Raw genomic sequence first — 20,672 nt, forward strand, 5'->3', positions numbered from 1 at the left:
TTCTGTCAACAGATCACAATAAGAAGAAATTATACACCATTGTACCTTTCTTCCTTTGCTTTATACAGTACCTAGGTTAGTTCCCTGCTCTTGTATCACTTTATTTTCATATTTCTTGCCTTTGATTCATAAGGGCTGCCAGTTCTCCACAGGTTTACCACTGAGAACTCCACAAAGAGTTTTTACCATGAGAGGCCTGATCTTTCTTTCTGACATTAACTGTACCGTTCCATTTGCATTTTTACTGGAAGCAGCCTCAACACATCTTTTCTTCCAACTACTAATAAATAGTTTTCTTAGGAAAAACTGAAGCGGTAGGGAGGCAGGGATGGAGAGACAGAGAGAGAACAGAACAGAGTCCAAGTAAAAAATTGACACAAACAGAAATGTTTGCTTATAATCAGCCTAAAGCAGCTATGCTGCCCAGAAGAGTTTCCTGACAAAACCACCAAGCCCTCTAGAAGCAGAATAAGTTATTACAGGAAGAAAATTAGAAAGTCAAGAAAAAGAACCATGGCATTGCCAAGATCACCCTGAACAAAGGTGAACTAGAAGGTAAGCAGGTTTATATTATTTGAATAAAATGGCTTGGTCAGTGGTCACACCCGGTATGTCACACTGGACACATTTTATCCAGAAAAATACCAAAAGTGTTGCATTGTGAACCTGCTTCAAGTGAGAGATGGAATAGAAAAAAGAAAACAATAACATTTGGTTGCTGTTTCCCCAGACGATAATATGAGACCGCAAGCTGAGAGAAGAAAAGGGCAAATGAAACATGATGAGGCAATAAAAAAAAAAACAGAGAATGTCAGTCCAATTTATTATCTATATTTTGACAATTAAAAATAACAGTTAATTCAAGGTAGTTAATGACTAACAAAAAGTAGAAGGTAAAATAGTCAAGAATTAAATTCGTTAAAGCTACCCAAAACATCGTATCTGCACATTAAAGTAAACCAGGTTGTGTTAAATATATTACTTGTTTATGAGAGAGGAGAGGAGAGGAGAGAAGATGAGACAAGAGAAAAAAGAGATGCTCTCACTCTCTACCACGTAAGGATATAGTGAGAAAGTGGCTGTTCCATGCCAGGAGCAGAGTCCTCACCAGAGCTTGGCCACGCTGGCACCCTGATCTCACACTTCCATCCTCCAGAACTGTTTACTGTTTAAGCTTCCCTCAAAAGAATTAAATTCCTATTGCAAAAAGAACAATATATACCTTTCTGTGAACAGAAAAGTTTATGTTCACGTGATGAAGAACTTTTTCAACATACCACAGTGTCAACGCCTTTCCCAGTCAGCCTCTGCAAATAAATAGGCCAATATGAGATGTACGCTTCTCAATGCAAACCAACAGTCCTCGAAAACCCACTGTAACAATGACAGCAGACATGAAAAAGAGAAATAAGAACTAGTCTGAAGCCAGAATGCAGAGACTGCATTTTCTTCACCTAATATTCGCCCCAGGGCTTAGCATAATGCATAGCACACAGCGAGTACCGATTAAATATTTGTTGAAAATATTTTGGGGCAATGGCTATAGCTGCTGGTTAATAGGTATATTTATATCTCCAGATATATTGAGGTAGAAAAAATGTTGAGAACCCCCTGGGTTAGTGGCAACTTACCCAAAGTAGAAGGGTTAAGAGTGAGTAGCATCTGGGGTCCTGCTATTATCTGCGCTGGTGGAGTAACCAAAAAGAATTTTATTATGAATCTCAATATTCGGGGTCATGAGGAAGAACCTTATCAGAAGACAAGGTAGGACCGATCCAACGAGACCCACGGATGAGGAGCCAGGGAACAGGGAGAAGTCCATACACCAGTCTGTACAGAACAGTGGCTATGTTCTCTGTGGGGCAAGTTGAGTGAATGATATCCATAATGCATGTAGATGTTTTTTTGTAATCAGGCACTTAGCCTTTATCAGGACTCAGAAGGAGCCTCTCTTGGAGTATCCATGGTGTTGTGCAAGCCCCCCAAAATATGGGATAACAAGAAGGGAAAGAAAGTTAATATTCCACGATAAAACTAGAAAAAATTAATGGTAAGATTAGTTTGCCAACAAAGTAATCTGTCTTCTATTCAAAATCATCAGTTTTCAGTGGAGGGCCTATTGTCTATTGCATGTTTAAATGGAAGGAGGCAAATTCTCATTTGCCAGTAGCCTCTTTACCTTCCGGTCAAAAATACAGACATGGTAGCTATATGGTCTTCCCTGCTCGTACCTATAATATGAGTTATTTCTTTCTCAGATGCCTTCAGTGTTTTTCCATTGCTTCCTGGGTCATAATTAAAATATTATCTTCATTCCATAAGCATGCTCCCTAGAGATCCACCTGACTCCTATTCTTCCAGGTGGTGGCAGTGGAAAGTTACCAAAGTTAAGCAGCACAGTAAATTAACAAATGAAGAAATAGATGAAAACATTAAAAATGAAAGAAATTAAACATCGTTAAACTCTTTTCTTACTTCATGTCCTTCCTACCCCTTCTTTCCTCAACAATGCATTTAGCAAGATGGTCCTCTATTCTTGAAAAAAAAAGGTCCATTCCATTCCTATAATAGCCTTTTTCTTCTTCTTCACTCTTTCTCTAATCATTTTATTGTTTTCTGCAATATATAGCCTACCCCTTTTTGGGGACTGGTGCCTGAGAGATAATAAAAAACATGGGGTCCCATCTCCTACACAGATTTTTTTTTTTTTTTTTTTTTTTTTTTTTGCTGAGTTTCTGGTTTCTCTCACTCCTATACTGCCCAGTGGTGGGGTTGGGGGTTGGGGGACGGGGGGGCGGGGCGTGGATTCCTTGCTTTTTTATCTGTCTTCCTGGGTTTGGCTCCTCCAGTACATTCTGACTACCAAGATTTATCTGAATGAGAGTCCCTGATTATGAAGCCGTCTGCTCTGAAGACTGTTAAACTCGTTGCAGACCTCGATGTTGACCCTTCATTCCCAGGCCCCTCTGTGGCCTGGCCCACCATGCTATGTATCTCCTGTCTTTGCACATCAGCTCAGGCAGACACGGGTGTTTCAGTTTCAGCACCTCGTTCTGCACAGAAAACCTAGTACTACTCAGACTCTGATATTATCTAAAAGTTATTTTCCCTCATCTTCTGAGTAACTCATCCATCATAATCTAGTTTCATATAAAAAAATTCCACCCAATTATATCATAAACAGTTCTGTTAGTGCTGCTGACAATTACTAAATTCATAGTACTGTATGGCTATGTTATATATTACCGGCAGGAGATTAATCAATTGGGTTTCCAGTTCTAACATATTCTGGTCCCATAAAAGGCAATAAGTAGGAAGCATTGCATTGCAGGGGCCATCTGAATGTCAGGGACAAACAAAGTATTTCATGCATCGCTTGACAGCTGTAACTGAAAGGATTGTTCCATCACATAGGTCTACAGATAGTGAGGAACATCAAAAGCATCTATTGTTCCCAGGTGGCAAAGCTGGCAAATTACCTCTACAGGAAGTCTGACTACAACATATATAAACTAGTCAGTAAAAAGGACTGCAGTTTTACACAATCAGCATCCAGGAATAGTCAGGAAACCCCAGCAGAATATATGCAAATGACTGGGAGGTAATTTATGTAGAGAACAGAAAGACCTCTTTGCTTTGGCCAAGATTGTAGATAAATCGAAGCTGAGGAAAGGCAAGCTTTGTGGGGTAAATGATAGATTAGGAATCAAACAGAGTAAGTGATAAGGATAAACAGGCTGATCGATAAATGTATTCATTCTTTCAACATTCATCTGTGCCCAGTTAGGTCTCAGATATTACACTAGGAGTTATAGAAATAAAGATGAACAAGATGTTTTAGTTCTTGAGAAGCTCACATTCCAGTGCAAAGACAAACACATAAATAAAACATGGTAATAGATGGTGAGGGCTATAGTAGAATTATGCAAGGCCTTTACAAAGCAGAGAGAAGCGACTAACTCCATGGAGCAAGTGGAAATAACCTCTGAATCGTATCTTTAAAAAGAGAAAGACTTGACATGTGGAGAGAGGCACAGAGACAATTCAAAGTGTAAGAAAAGGTTAGAAACACCAAAGGAAGGAGGTAAAGGTAATAAAGTGCACTGAAAAGAATTGGTTAGGAGAAGGACACAGAGGCATCCCAGAAGCCACGAAAAGAGAGATATTTAATGATCACAGTGAGGACAGCAGGGTCAGAAGCAGCGAAGCTGTGGCAGTGAGATGCCAGGCTCCATCACCCAACCACACCCAATCAGAGACATGTAGGATACTGGCTGGCGTAGAGTATATATTGACAGCTTAAAATTTGAGAAGGATAAATTTATTCACTTGAAGTTAGTTCTCAAACGTATGAGCTCAGAATATTTCACAAAATAAACATCATATGAATGAGTAGTCCTGCCATAAGAAAAGACCAATATTGCTCTGGCAGGATTTGCTAGCTGTCATGTCTACTGACTTATAGATTGCAGGGAGAGAAAGAGGGAAAAGGGAGAAGGGAGAGGGAAGGAGGAAGAGAGAGAAAAGAAAGAGAAGGAAATATAGAAATATGAGAAATTTTGTTGCTTGAAAAATAAAATGCTGCTGAGAGAACTTAGAAATCTCTGTAAAAGAAGATAAAAGAAGATTTAGAAGTCTACATCTATGCCACCCTGAGCAAGCTTGACCCCGTCTGATCTCAGAAGCTAAGCAGGGTTGGGCCTGGTTAGTACTTGGATGGGAGACTACCTAGGAAGACCAGGTGGTGTAGGTGTAAAAAATAAAAAATAAAGGATTGTAAGCTGACAAGGTCCTTGCAATTTCTGAGGTCAACCAAGGGTTGCCTCGCTTTAAAAAAAAAATAGCAAATAAAATTTAGAAATGAAAAAAACATCCAATAAGTCACTTATTTCTGTTCTCTTCATGGACACATTGGGTATTTTATAACTTGCTACTCAAAATGTGGTTCTCAGACCAGCAGCATCTGCATTGCCTAGAAGCTTGTTAGAAAAGCAGTATCTTGGGCTGCACTCCAGACTTGTTGAATCAGAATCTGCAATTTATTAATATCCCTATGTGAATCACGTGCATACTGACGTTTGAGAAGCATTGCTGTATAGAACTGAGAAAATTGTCCATGCTACAAGAGGGCATGGAAGCTATTGCTAAGGGAAGTAGAAACATAGTGCCTTCTCCACCTCTGGTCCTCAGCTCCCTCTTGTGGCTCTCACTTTGAAATCCTGCAGGTCTGTCAGAGGCTTCCCTGGAATGTCTCAGAATACCTACATTGTCTATATGCCTACATCACTGTGACTAAACTCAATTAGGTATTAGGAGGAAAAGAATATGATTATCTCATTAAAGTAATGTCTCAGGAAGTAAAGTGTGAAAGGCTGATTGGATTCACATTCTCAGCAATTATTGACATTTTAAGGGTATTTGTTAATCCAAATAAATTTCTAATTGGTAGTCTACGGGAAAGTTATTTTTGAACAGGGAAGGCTTCCAGGTAGGTATGCATCGTCCCTGCCTGCTGCATGATACTGCTAGTAGAATAATAAATTTTTAGAGCCCACTTATGGCCCAAATATAATAAATTAAACCACATTCATCTGAGTTATGGAAATAACGGTGATGACAGGCTAAGCAGACTAGCTAAGATTAAATGATATATTATAATAAGCAAAATAAAAGCACAGATAGATAGAACAGTAAAAATGGATTCAGGATTAGAAAAATTGAAAGAACATATTTAACTAGATGTTGAAAAGAAGTGAACTAAGAAGAAAATTAACAAATTAAATATTCTATGCTAAAAAAAGTTAAGATAATCTCTAGAAAAATATAAGGGATAAAAAAGTAAATAAAGTTATACATAGATCATTTGGTTTTATAGACTATTTAAAAACTGAAACTAGAAAAAAAATGGGTGCTATCAAATGAACAAATGAAGGCGTTTCTAACTTGAATAATAACCATAGCATTACTGCCTACATGATTCAAGAGGCCTTTCAGATGGTCTTTCAGTAGAAGCTTCTAAAATCAGGAAGTGATATATTCTTGGCAGGGATCCAAAATTTAAATTATCTATGATAAATGTGAATAAAAAGAAGCATTTCTTTCTATGCTTTCTCATTGGCTGAATAAACAGGTTAAGATTCAAGAGAAAAATAAAATCGTTTCAAAGGAATTTAATTTTTGGACAACAGAGAATGGAAAATTGTATGGAATAGAAACAAAATGAGAAAAACTATACAGGTATAAGTTTGTCTAGATTTGAGCAAAATCTGTACACTGCAAGAGCCAAGTTACTTAACCCTTCTAAGACTTCATCTCTTAATCTGAAAAATTGGTTTAACAATACCCACTTGGTTTTTTAGGGTTGCCTTGAGGACTTGGTGAAAAATGTAGGGAGTCTCACTCAATGACATTCAGTAAAAATTTAACCTTTCGTTTAATTCCAAAGAGAAGGAAATATGAGTAACAACAGTATTTTGAATATAATAAGCTGTAATTTGTATTCAATAAAAGTTCAAAAATTATTTTAAAAAGAGAAGGGACAGTTACACACAGATATGTGTATGTATATATCCATTTCTTGTCTCTCTATATTTTTTTCTTTTGAACCTGCTCTAAGCCATCAATATTAATTACTCTTATAAAAACTCTATAGCCAGATTGCTTGGGTGCAAATTCTGGCATCGTCATTTATAACTGTATGATCTTAGAAAGCATGTATAATTCTCTGTGGCTTAGTTTCCTTATCTGTAAAATAAGGGTAATGGTAATTCCTAAATCTCACATGTTTCCAAGGCATTTGTTTTTGCCTGTTTGCCTTACAACTCTCTTTACTTAACTGGCAGCAGCACCTTCTTTTACCTCCCAGTTGTTGATGGCATGCTTCCCAAAGTTCCATCAGTAATCAAAAGTTGTGTAGAGAACACTCCATGAGTGTAACAGCCTTAGGATTTAGAGAGACTTAAGGTCCAGTTCTATTTCTGTTGTGTAAAAAATTAAAATTTCTTTGCTTCATAATGTCCAGTGACCAGCCCTGAGCCCATCAATGGTGTCCTGTGTCTTGGCAGTGTGGACTTTCAATGTGGTTTTTCCTATACAGATGCTCCTGGGTCTTTTAATATTCTCCACTCTAATTTGTTTGCTATGGCCATTTTAAAGTATTTTAAAAATTATATGGATAAGACCTGCATTCTACAAAATATTAACATTATACAGATGTGTATCCATCCCCAGACGTGACCACTTTCATAAACTTTATATGTATAAACCCCAGACTTTTCATGATGCATAATGATAGATGATGATAGATAGATGAGATAGAAAGATGACTACTGTAACCCTAGAGCAGGTTTAACACCTAGCAGACACTTAATAGACATGGCAGAGTAAATTAATTACTATACCAACTATATCAGAGACCTCTCGTTGCCTACCAGTATCCATTCTTCCTAATTTCTTTTTCTTTTACAGAACCCCTGATTTTATCTGAGTATATTCGTTATAATATTTTTATTACATGTTTGTCTCCCTCATTAGGATATGAGCTCCTTGATAAAAAAACAAACAAACAAACAAACAAAAACCTATGTCTCCTTCAATCTCATTTTCATAATTCCTAATATAATATCTGGCACTTACAAGGCATACGGTAAATGTTGAATGATGACATCATTTATTGGTCCACATATTGTTCAGTCAGTAAACTTTATGAAAGAAAGAAACTCAATTGTCAATGGTCCTTACCTTGTCATTCTCCACAGATTACTTGCCTTTTCTCAGCCATGTATTAGGACAATGATTTATCCATGGGAAAACTGATGAAGCTATTTCTGTCCTCTGAGTTTTCCGTAAGCCAGTATTTTCTGCTGTGTTTTACTGACTTCTTAGACGCCAATTTTGTAGAACTATAATCCTTTTTACTGATTAGTAGATAGTAGTCATGCTTCCTATGGAGGTAATTTGGCCATTTTGCCACCAAGGGTAAACGGGATGACTTCATTTCCCAGCCTCCCCTGCAGCAATTACATATGAGCAGAATCGATGTGTGTATCTTCTGGATGGCCCTCCCACCTCTTCTGCCTTTCCTGTTGACGGAAATGCAGATATAGTGGTGGTGAGATCCTAGATAAAGACGATGGCTTGGGGATATGAGAGTAGTAGGGTAGAAGGATCCTGGTTCCCCGTTGCCATGGACTGCTTATGCCCAGATGGATATACATGAGAGAGAAATAAATTTCTACCTCAGTTAATGTCTTAACTAATATAAAAGCAGATTATCTCATTAGGTTCTCTCTCTCATTTTTCAGGCAGACAACAAAGTACCAGTGGAGTACCCTGTACAGATTCCACCACCTCCACAAAGGCAGTGCCAGCAAAACAGAGACAGTGCGTTACATTTACGTATCTATTGTCTGTATCACAGAGTACATTCATGCCTTTTTCCTCTACTAATAGGTGATCTTATCAGCTTACTTTCTTTTGCCCACTACTGTCATATCAGGTGAATTCCATCTGTCAAGCACTAGGATTTGGAGAGAATTCTTTATCACATGGCATGGATTAAAGAAATGGCTTTATTAGGAAATTTTATATAAGCCAAGGGTCCCCTGAGGCTTTCATCATCCCACAGAGAAGCAGGCTGGCACAGATGCTGCTGTTGCCACCGTTTGAGTCTGGGTCCCAGTGGAGGAATCCTGCTTTCCTACGTGCCTCCATTTTATAGGGCAAGCACGGGAAGCAGCCTTGTCAGTGCTCGGTGCCACACAGCTTCAAAGTAGGATGCCAGCTGTTTATATAAACAGTTAGAGAAAGCCAAGTATCTGGATGCTGCAGTCTACCCATCAAGGGGAGGAAGCCACAGGTTCTAAAGGAAGCTGAGCTTAGCTACAGCCCACTGACAGAAAGAGACAACCCCTCCTCCTCCACCGTGTCTCAGCTGGCTTACTCTTCAGTCAACCAAGAGTCAACAGGGTCAGACCAGGGCTGACACTTCCTACACAATTCTATGAACATATAGCTGTTTTTGAATTACAACTTTAAACGAGTCTGTTAAATCGGATTAGATAGTAAAAGGAATACATTCCTAAAATCAGTCTTAAACAATACACACTAATGGCAATAGAGTTTCCTAGAATAAGCAAAAGACTTATGAAAAGGGGGTTATCACCAAACTACAGGTATCAAAGAGAATTTAAAATAAATTCTTTACATGTGATCATTAAAAGAGCATAGGCAATGAACTGTAATTCATCTCCTAAAGTAATAGGAAGATTGATTTAAACCAATAAAGACTAAATTATGCTAAGGTTGCTATATTTTATTCTCTTTCATCTTAGATATTTATTATAGTAGTCTGCTTTTAGGGAAATAGCATTGACTAAAAAAGATTTTAAGTTAAAATAAAAATATTATCTACATGAGAAATTGAGAAAGAATTAAAGATGAAGCTTAGGGAAACCTCCAGAGTTTTTATTATTAGATTTTAAAGTAGGGACATTGGAATGGTTGCCCCCAACAGTACTATGCATTCAATGATGGAACAATTTTACCTCTATCAGCTCTAACTGTAATGAAGAAGAAAAGGAAAACTGAAAAATAAAATATTTAAAAAAGTAAAAACATACAGTAGAGTAAGGTGAGTAGGAAAACTCGGAGAGATGTGACTGTTTAGAAATGCACCAAAGTATGGACAGAACTAACTGCATACCAGGGAAACTATTCTGTACCCATCCAAGACCCCAACTTAGTCCACACACTTTGGTAATTAAAGGTAGAGCTAGATCCAGGGTTATTTCTTCCGTAAGAGCAGGATGGAGCCCATAGAACAACTACTAAGTGCTTGGTTTAGTGTATTTCCACTCTAACCTGGCTCAAAAGTCATCTCCTCCGTGAGGTCTTCCATCCCCACAGGGTGAGTGCCTCAGGGCAGGTAGGACTTCTCCTGGGTATTCCTGACTGGTTCTTAGGAGACACTCCCCAAACAGGATATTGAATTACATCAGAATGTAGACCTAGAGCGGTGCTTTCATTGACTCCAAATGAGAAAATCCACAGTCTGTTTAGTTAAAATGAATAGATTTAGATTTTGTACCAAATGTACCACACTTGGTAACTTGGCAAATTTGCTTGTGAGTTTCACATATAATCTGAAAGAGCCGACAACATGTGTCGCCAGCTTAAAGTCTACGTTACGATCTAATGGTGGGAAGAGAAATCTAAAGTAACTTAAATAACTCTGCTGCAATTTCAACTAAGAGCAAAGCACAGAGCTATAATGAGTAACTATAAATAAGGCAAGCATGTCACAAATCCAAGAGACCAGTGCAGTAGGCACAGAGAAAGAGATAGAACACCAGATAATCATTTCACTGGCAGATCTTCAATTTTTCAACAAGTCACCAATGAAAATGCTTTTTGTATAGAGGAAATATTTATTCACATTATAAACCACAATAAAGCTTGACATAACAATTTATTATGGTTAAAAGATTCCATTTAAGAGACAACTGAGACTATGCTTCTAAGGATCATGGCAAAGAATGAACAAAGTGAACTGGTTGGAGTGTCGAATATTTTTATCAAACACCTGCTAGTCCCTCCTCTGAGAGTTCCATTAATCAACCATTTTCAGGGAGACTAAATTCACACATCTATCTTAAATGTTTTCTAATTTGAGACAAAATGACATTTAGTTTTAGAGTAAATTAAACCAGTTTCTGATATAGGATGAAATAGAGTAGTCTCAAAAATATCATAAAGATTTTCTAGGGACAATCATACATTTTTTTTATTTGAAATATGAAATATCTAGAGAACAAAAACTCGTTCTCACTATTATGTCCCAACTCAAAGCCTTGTACATACGGGCAATTAACATATTTGATTTAATGATACAATACGGATGCCTCTTAGTTGCTCGTTAATATGAACTCCCGAGTTATTTAGATATAGTACCATGGGCTACTGACATTGCATTCTTATATCTCTCTAATTAAAACCAATTTCTGTAAAGTTATTAAACTATCAGCTAATTATTTAAACACCGACTGAATACTTTTGCACCTCAGGTGTCTTGGTTAACTGTGAGAATATATGAAGTGTAAATATGGCCCTTACCGTCAAGAAGATTAGAATCTTATTAAAAAACAAAGCTTAAGATTTTTAAAACTTGCATTATCAAAATAAAATGCCCAAATTTTAATAATTATAACATCTATTTCAAAAATATATTTTAGTCCAGCAAATCAGTCAATTAATATTAAGTTAACATGTTAAAACAACAATGGAGAACTGTAACTTCTCATTTTCTCAGTAAGCTATTTGTGATCTTTTATAATCTGGTCCTGAACTACCTTTATAGAATTATTTCTCATTGATACCTCCCTGCCCACCAGGCCATGCAGTACGTCAGATGAGAATATTCCTTCCCTCCCTCTTTCATATCACTGTTTCTCATGATCTTCTCTTCTGTTTATGTTGCTATCCAACCTTACTTCTTAATCTAAAAATAATCTCACTGCAGTAAGATTACTAGCAATTACTAATATCTATGTTTTCCTCTTCTATTTGGGCATGTGGTTAAATTCATTCTTCATTTCCTTTGCAATTAGATGTGGTCATATGTCAGAGTCCCAGAAAACAGAACGTGAATGGAAGTGCTGAAGGCCATTTCTAGGTCTGGCCCATAAAACTTCCACCTGCAGACCTCTTATTCCAAGGATCTGGAAGAATTTAAAATAGCAAGTTGGAAGGATCCAGGGTCCCCAAATCACTCTGTGGAGCAGAGACACTTTCCACCACTGCTGACCTGCTTTGGCCTGTCAGCCTGTGATATGAGTGAGAAATAAACTTACTGTGTTAAGCCACTGAGATTTGGGAATTTATCTGTTACAGCAGCTAGCATTATTTACTTTAACGAATACACCTACTTATCTTTTAGTCATAGATCAAAGATTCCTCCTCTGCAGTCTTTTTCACCCCCTCAAGCAGAATTAATCACCATCTTCACTGTGTTTCCAGAGCATTTATTATGTATATTATTTATTGCTGTCTAATTCATCAACTAGCTTCTGAGCTCCCTGATTTAGATACTCTTTATTCATCTGAGAACCCTTAACTTAGCCCATAGTAGGTACTCAGTGAATATCTTTGGAAGTTCTTGAATGATTGATGGTATCTGAGAATGCTGTATTAATTAATAGAATGCTTATACATTAATTTGAGTTAGAACACAAAAGAAAACAACATCTTTTTTTTCCCAGTTATAAAATACCACTTGGATCTAGTAATGTATTCAACTTACACTTGAATGCTATGCTTAAACAATAACATTTCTTTGGATAAACATGGTTTATTTATTCTTCCTTTTTATGATGCTTAGCAATGTGAATCATCAAATGCAACTACTATAAATGCATTTCCTCTTCTTCCAACTCCTAATAGCCCCTTAGGGTTTAAGTGACAACCTGCTGGTAAATAATTATGCTCTGTTGCAATTTTTGAGAATAATTTTTCTTTTTGACAAAGGAAAACAGACTGTTGGAAGGATACCTCTGGTGTCCATTCAAGAATAATCTAGCCAGAAATAGATAAAAAGGTCTGCAAAATAAATAAAAATGTAAAACCGAAAATATGCAAAGGTTTGATTTATAGTCAATAATGTTAAAAATTGAAATAAAACCCCAACATTTCTGAGTTCATAAGTATTATGTGCCTGCTTCTCTCCCAGAGTTGCATTACCAATGCAGAATTTCTTGGGGATTACAGATGGGATAGAGGACCACACATTCGCACTCACACACATGCAAACACAGAATAGAACTGCATTATATTCATGTTTAACTAATGAAAGAAACAAAATATTATATTTCCTCACAGCCTCTATTGTCCCTCAGGACTCTTAGCAAGGACTGATAGCACACCGCCCACTCAGGGTAGCGTCTCACAGGTCCTAAGAGCACAATTCTTCCTAAGTCACTGCCCTTTAAATCTCAGGCACTAGAACATTATTCCAGAAGCAGTAAGACTAACATGGGATTCTCTTGATTCTCAAACCAACATTAGAGTAAGGGCGGCCCCATCTCCATACAGGGGAAATGAAAGACAGAAATAACTCTACATTCCAGTATTTTGAGAAGCCCATCTCCTGTAGTCTGCATGTTTTATTCTGATATCCTTTCATCTAGTTGGCTGTCATATGAGTTTGGTCTGAGGGCTATGATCTAAAATCCACTTCCCTATACATGAAACTATGCCACTATTTACCAAAAGGTAAACAAGTATAATTTCATATATTCTAAATGTGAAATATTTTAAAATATGAAATACTTTCGCATCTTCTAAAATGCTATACATTTAAAAAAGTTTTAGGAAATACTAACTGATCTGACTTCTGAAACTGTCGATTCTAGCAAAACGAACAAAGAAAAGTTGGGTCAAAAGAAAACATGAGGGAACCTGTCATCTGTATCATGAAATTTTCCTATTAAAAAAAGCCCAGAGCAGAAATTGAGAACACAATTGCTACAGTGATGCTTGCTGAAATTTAGAACATTAAAAATGCTGTGAAAATCAAGATTTTAACATTTTTTAGAAATACAAAATATCTTGAAACTGTTCTCTCATCACATTATGTGATAAACAAGTAACTAGGATAAGTAAATAGGACTCGCTTTATTTCCAAAGGCAAAGAGGGCAAAGAATGTGAGAAACATTCTTAAATCACGCTCTACATCCAGCCAAGTAACAATGATATGCTGGCTTCTAATATGAGTCACAATGAGTAACAGCGAAGCTATTATGTTATTAAAAAAGAACAAAAAAAGAAAAAGGTAGAGTGCAGTAGCAATTATTTCATCACCACATAAAAAGCTAGAGTTGTCCATCTACAGATTCCCTTGGCCATGCTTCCTCCTACTTGGGTAGCTCAGTATTCTCCACCAGCATCCCCTGTCCCGGGAGTGTTGAATATTCCCTTTTGGCTGCCACTGGGCAGTTGGGCCTGTCAGTCAACCTCCTCGGGTGTCTGGCTGCTCCTGCTACTTATAGATGTGGAAGCTGGCATCCCATGTAACAGCTGGAAAGTCTCAATACCACCTGCAGATTTGGGAGACTTAACTCTGATGGGAGGGAGATAGGTAGATAATGACCCTCGCTTTTCTCCTATGCAACGTTCTGAGGCTTGTCCAGGAAAGTTCCATACGCCAAGTAGATGCAGTTGCCAAGTGTGTTCGTGTCAGTTGCTGGCCTTGTTAAGTGGTAACCAGCACTGGAACTCATTGTTCTGCATTGCTTTACTTCTTCCCTTGCCTCTCTCCCTCTCCCACTTTTTAAAATTGTGGTAAAGTTTACCACCTTAACCATATTTACATGTACAGTCCAGCAGTGTTAAGTATATTCACGATGTCATGTAACAGATCTCTAGAACTTTTTCATCTTGCAAAACTAAAACTCCGTACCCACCAAAAAACTCCCCATTTCCCTTTCCCCCAATCCCTGGTGACCACCATTCTACTTTCCATTTCTATGAGTATGACCTGGATTTGTATGTCCCAAAGCATTGGTACTTCAATCCTTGCCTCAGCCAAGTCTTTAGAAAATTCTTTCTAGAAAACAGTATTCTGTACAAATGAGAGTTAATCCACTGGAGTAGTAAATCTGTCTCTCTTAAAAACAGATCCTTGATTCAGAAATCAGAACTAATCTAGAAACTTGTACCGTATAATAACGTTTCATTTCATAAGTACCCTTTTTCAGTAAGCACCTGGTTTTTATCATTTTTTATTGTAGATATTAAACCAGCCACGAGAGCTCCAATAACGGTGGTGGTAGGGTGTTCATGATGGTGGAGGTGGTAGCAGTGTGGTGGTTAGAGATAGTTAGCCATTATTGAGCACTATGTGTCATCTCATTTAATCCTATCTGCAAGGAGGCAAACTTCATTGTCACCATACGAAGAACTAAGGTTATGGAGGAGAACCAAGAACTTGCCTTGGGTCACAGGGTCAAGTGACAAAAGTGGATTTTGAACCGAAGCCTTTCTGCTCTCAGAATCTGGCCCTTAACTATGTGTGCTATAGACAGTACCTCTCTTTCAAACAGTTAAATCAATCTGAGTCCTCTTATGTGCCAGGAACTTTTCTAATACTTTACATGCATCTTTTTTGTTGTTAAATCCCCAAAATGATTCAATAAAACAAAAAAACCCCACAAAATCCTTTGTATTTTTTTCCCCCAAACAAATCTAGGAAGAAAATAAAACTTCACTATATATTTTATTATAAGAAAAAAATGGAAAATTTATGAAATCTGTGAAAAAATACATACTTATAAAATGTAGTTAGATTAGTAAAATGAAAAGTAAGAAGTATTTCTTAAAACAGAGAAGGATTGTGAAATTAATCTGGGAGAAAAATGAATGCACAATAAAATTACACACTATTAATATTTTCAAACATACTTAATTTGATCTGGAACTTGTTTCAATGTTAGTGCCTCATCCTAGTTGGCGAGCATCCTTTTTTGCTCCCCAAAAGTGGTCTGGGGCACCTTTGTCTAGTATGATTCTGGCCAGGAGGCCAGATAAGTACCATGATTCAATAAAAGCTTAGAGCTCTATACAACCCCCAAAATTACTACCCAGTGTAAGAGTCCCTGGTATACCACTCCAATTGCTTCAGATTAGTCCATACCTTTCAACTGACTTAGCAAAATAGCCCATTCTTTCTTGCTTTTGTACTTTATAAGTGCAGTCATTTACTTTCATCCCATTTTCCCTTTCCAGCTGTCCCCACCTTATCCCTTCCTGCTTGACACCACTGTGATAGATCCTTACTTATAGCCTGCCTTTCTTTCATCATAAGCATCACTACAGATAATTTTTTCCTGAAGTACAAAGCATTATCCTATTCAAAAATTTTCATGAATTCTTCTTGTCTTCCAAATGAAATATCTGCAATTTTTTTTCTGTGACCCAAGGCCACGCCTACCACGTTCTCTAGCCAGAGCTGGGTGCAGGCTCTTCCATTATGTTTTCTGCTCTGCCTGTTTCTGCAACTGTTTATCTTTTCTTTGCACCTAAAATGAGGCCTCCCCACAGCCTCTACCCCAAGCCTTTATCAACCCTTCAGAGTCTGTCTTCCAGGCACCGCAAAGCCTTATTTCCCATCCTCAACTAGCTGTGATCCCTTCTTTACTTTGATCCCCACCACACTGGGATTGGGCCACTCCTGTGACACTCAATTAACCCTATCACGTACTATCTCCTTACTCAATGGAAAGCTTAAGGACAGGTATGTTGTCTTTATCTTGGCTTTTCCTTTGGAGGCTAGCACACAGCAAGGCTCATTAAATGTTTTTAATGGATGTAAAAGTTTAAGACGATTTCAAGGGATTTTGGTGTTCATCAGCTGAATTTTGAAGAAATCCAAGAGCTGGGAGATTCAAAGCCCAGATTCCTCAAGCCTTTGTGGACCAAACAAGAGAGGCAAGATAGTTTAGCAGGGAATAGTTTAGATTCCGTAGCCAGGCTGCCTGGGGTTAAGTCCTGGCTCTGTCACATACTAGCTATGATGTGACATTGAGCAGGTTGCTTTATTTCCCTCTGCCTCAGTTTCCTCACCTGTAAAATAGGGATAATTACGTTGACTACCATAGAGGGTTATTAAGAAAAATAAATGAGTTGATATTTGTATAGCACTTAGCTCAGTACTATAATAAATTGATAATATTAATATTAATTTAATATTATTAACATATAATAAATTAATATTCTATTAAAACTGGGTCTCCACGTTTTTGTTCTTTCTGTGATAGTCACCTTCCGTTTTTAGACAAGGATTCTGTGAACTTGGAGAATCTTTCTGGTGATTTAGATTTACTTAGTATGAGGTTAACTTAACATTAAATATCAAGACAATTGTCAACAAGGAGATTCTAGACTGCAGGCAGTTTACATGGCCTAGAGGAAGCTTCCTGCCACACAACTGTGTCAACAGTTTCATTTCCCCTGTTCTAGAGGAGGCTGTGAGGGTGGACCCCAACTCCTCGGTCAGAGTTGCTGGCAGTGAAGGGAAAGGGGCTGGGAGCTGGAAGCATGTCTGCGTCTTTCTTTCCCAGGTCCATTTCCTTATCACCTGTTGTTAATACCCTTCCTATCTTTTCCTTATTTTTATTTCACAGTGTGTGCTGTACATCTTAAAATTTGTAGCTAAAATCTGCTTCAATTTTTCAGTAAACGGATGCAATATTTGGTTCACTTCAATTCCCCGAATACCTCTAGCACCACTCTGTGCTAGGCACTGTGCTTTTGGTAGAAAATCAAAGAGAAATGAGGCAAGATCCTTGTCCTTCAGGAATTCCCATTTATTTGACACGAAAACACACAACTGTAAGGTAATATGTTAAATGCCTTAATAGGAGACTAGACAATGTGCAGTGGTTACACAGATTGATTCTGCCCTGGGGACTGGCTTTATTAAAACATCCAACAAATTAATAAACAATACTGGTCGATTTCATTTCATCATTCTCTGTGTTTAATGTGCTTTGTATGTGAGGCTGTTAGCAGGGGATATTGAGCTGAAGGACCAAGAATAGTCACTATCATCGTATTCTTGAATATTCTGTTTACAGAAACCATGCCTACATAGTTTGTTCTGTTATTGTTAAATGTGAATAAAAATGATAGGAGACAGTTTTTAAGAACTGTAGCTTTAAAATTGGATCATTAGTCCTCTACTGATAAATGAATTCTTGCTGTGCTCAAAACAGGCCTTGGTGCCTTTGCTTCCCTTCATGCTTCTATCACCAGATTTCGACATTGACCCCCAGATTCCAAAGGCCACTGACTGCAACTGCAGCTAATGATGGGATCTCCAAATCATCCACCCTGGATTACACTCTTTTTTTCCCAAGCTTCCCTCAAATCGGCTGTTTATTTGCAGGCTTGAACTGATGTCCCATCTAGCCTACTTCTGTGCAAGTTCTGTAGTCTCTAGAAACAAACTCCACTTCAGAAATGTATTCTCACAAAAATTACAAACAACTATTGGTCTGACCACAGTCAATGATAATTCTCCAGAACTTAGCTTGACAAGGAAAAAAATGAAGTGGAAGAAAACAAGATGCTTGCCAGCATGACTGCTAAATGTCAGCTATTTCGGAGTTTATCCCCACATGAGATATCCTCCTTTGTACTGGGAGAGTGCTCACTGGAAAAACATGACAACATAATAAAGCCACAGAAGACAACCCCATCATTACTGCTACAGGAAATAAAACACAGATTAATGTCACCAAAGCACATGTCAGGAGGGATAATGATGATGTATACAGATGAATTTTCTCATCCTGGACAAAGGGCTTAAGTATCACCTAAAAGTGAGTAATAATTACATATAAATCACCAATGACAATGCTATCTGCTAAGCATGTATTATGGTCTCACATTTTCAAAGAGTTTGTTTTATATTTTTCTCTGAAAATTCTCTAAAAGTCTTCCCACTTGAATTCAAGTGACACAAATTACAAAGTGGTACAGCAAGCACTTACATTGCTTAACAAGGCAAATGCAGCCTGCCATGGACAGCTATGGGACATCATGCTTCCCCACACTATTCAATGTGCCAAGAGGACTGTGCAGCTGTGAACAAGAGAGGCAAGAGTTATGTGAACCACGCAGAGAGGCGATTTGGCTGTCCAAATCAAAACTGGATATAAACAATCATTTTGGAAATAGGTTCCGTTTGTGTTTCTAGCCACTGAAAAAAAAGGCGGGCAGAGCGTGAAAAATAAATGGGAAAGAATCAGAGAGCAATAGCTGACCAATAAAAAGAATGCAAGATCTAGTTTGAGTATTAAAGATGAAAGGAGCTGAATTCCTTTATCTTGGCTCTTAGCCATAGTCATTGCGCTACTAATTAGTAGTCTTAACGTGGCTGGCTAGAGCATCGAAACACTCATATCAGCCTATACAACCTCAAGGTGTGCCTTAGGAAAACAATAAAGGACAAAAAGTTTCACTAAGAATTACTACTCCATTTATCCTGAGACCTTGACCAAAATTTAATTTAAGCTCAACTTTTCAGGGTTGTGCTTTATTTTATAACAAGAAGTCCACTTGCACTTGAGAGGAAATGAATGGGTTATAATTACAAAAGCCCAATCTAGTCATAGAAAAGTTGTAGGAGGTTATTTAAAAGGATGAGGGGTGGAAAAAGGAAATTGTGTTTTCTTTACATTCTTCCCTGTTGGGATAAAATGTAACCAGTCACTTGCACTTGAACAAAGCCCTCCATCTCTTCTGTGGTCTATTGAGCTATTACTGTGTTCTCTTACCTATGAGGAGAGCAGCTTAAGTAGACTGCAAAGTGTAACAATAACAACGGTATTACTCTACCAACAAATACTTAGTGCTTTCTGTGTTCCAGAGACTGTTCTAAGTGATTCATGTGAAGTAACTCATCTAATTGGTATAAAACTTTATGAAGGAGGTTGGATTATAATCCTTATTTGATGCTAGATAAGGAACTAAAGTATATATACATTTCTTTTTTCCTTTATAAAGAAGTTACTCTCTTGCAGCTTCAATAGAGTACATGACTAGAAAGCAGTGAAGTTCCTTATCCTACAAAATATATACTCTTCACTGAACGTACATTTGATTTTCTGTGCTGATGGGACAGGCCCTTGGGTCACAGCCTGATCATCAGATCTGATAGTATATTTCATAGATTCAAACACTTCCTATCTTCCTTCTTCTCTTTTCTTCCTTCCTTTCTTCTTAAAGTACAGTTGGTGTGCAACATTGTATTCATCTCAGGCGTACAACCTAGTGATTCGACAATTATATAGCTTACAATGTGATCACCGTAAGCTGAAAAAGACCTTGGAGTCCCTTATGGAGTTCTGCAATATTCAACCTGCTTCAAGAATCATCTTTTTCTTTCTTCTTTTTTTTTTTTTAATGGATTTCTGGTCATCATCTGAACACCTCAAGCCTATCTTGTCGATGGAGAGTTCTGGGTGCCAAAGTTACCATGTTGATTCACGCTCATGAAAGATCTTTGCAATGTCTCTTTTTTAATAGACCGAGAACTTCTTCACTGGCAGTGTTACTCTGTGCAAGAGAAATAGGAGCAATACCATGGTTTGTTTTTTTTACACAGTGAAAGAGTGTGATACTACAGATTTTAGTAGGAGGCTGGTTTCCATCCCCGAGCTGGAAGATCCTCTTTCCTGGTGGTCGCACTCCTTGTTTCATCTGGCTTCTCCTCTGTTGAATGTGCTAAGACTCCTTCACGTTGCCTTAGTGAAAACACACTCGAAACCAATAATATGTAAGATTTATGTTGAGTAGAAAGGGCATGATAAGTGAAGCTGAAGCAGTTTTTAAAAATGTTATGAATGGTGTGAAAACTCACTTACCAACACTCTATTTCAGAGAAAGAATTACACATTTTATTTGAGAGAAGAGACAGGAAAAAAAGTGGGGTTGGAGGAAGTATTGGAGAAAAATAAGCAAAGAGAAGGAAATGACCTCAGAGAATGGTCATCCTTAGGAAAAGAGTGTGTAGGCAGAGTTATCTTCAGAACTCCAGACTGCCCAAGACTGCTCTTCCAATACCACCATCCAGCATTCTGAGCCCTTTTCTCCATCCTCCTCCAAGACACACTAC

General features: G+C 37.7%; 1 protein-coding gene and 1 pseudogene across 7 annotated transcripts in view; one reads left to right on the plus strand and one right to left on the minus strand.

Moving 5' to 3' along the window:
- Positions 1-20,672, minus strand: part of GRIP1 (glutamate receptor interacting protein 1) — a 587,313-nt gene that overhangs the window by 288,411 nt on the left and 278,230 nt on the right. The window lies entirely within an intron of this gene.
- Positions 4,635-4,753, plus strand: LOC120605183 (uncharacterized; annotated as a pseudogene).

This window comes from Pteropus medius, unplaced genomic scaffold (assembly GCF_902729225.1).
Source record: "Pteropus medius unplaced genomic scaffold, Ma_sr-lr_union100, whole genome shotgun sequence".
Taxonomy (NCBI): Eukaryota; Metazoa; Chordata; class Mammalia; order Chiroptera; family Pteropodidae; genus Pteropus; species Pteropus medius.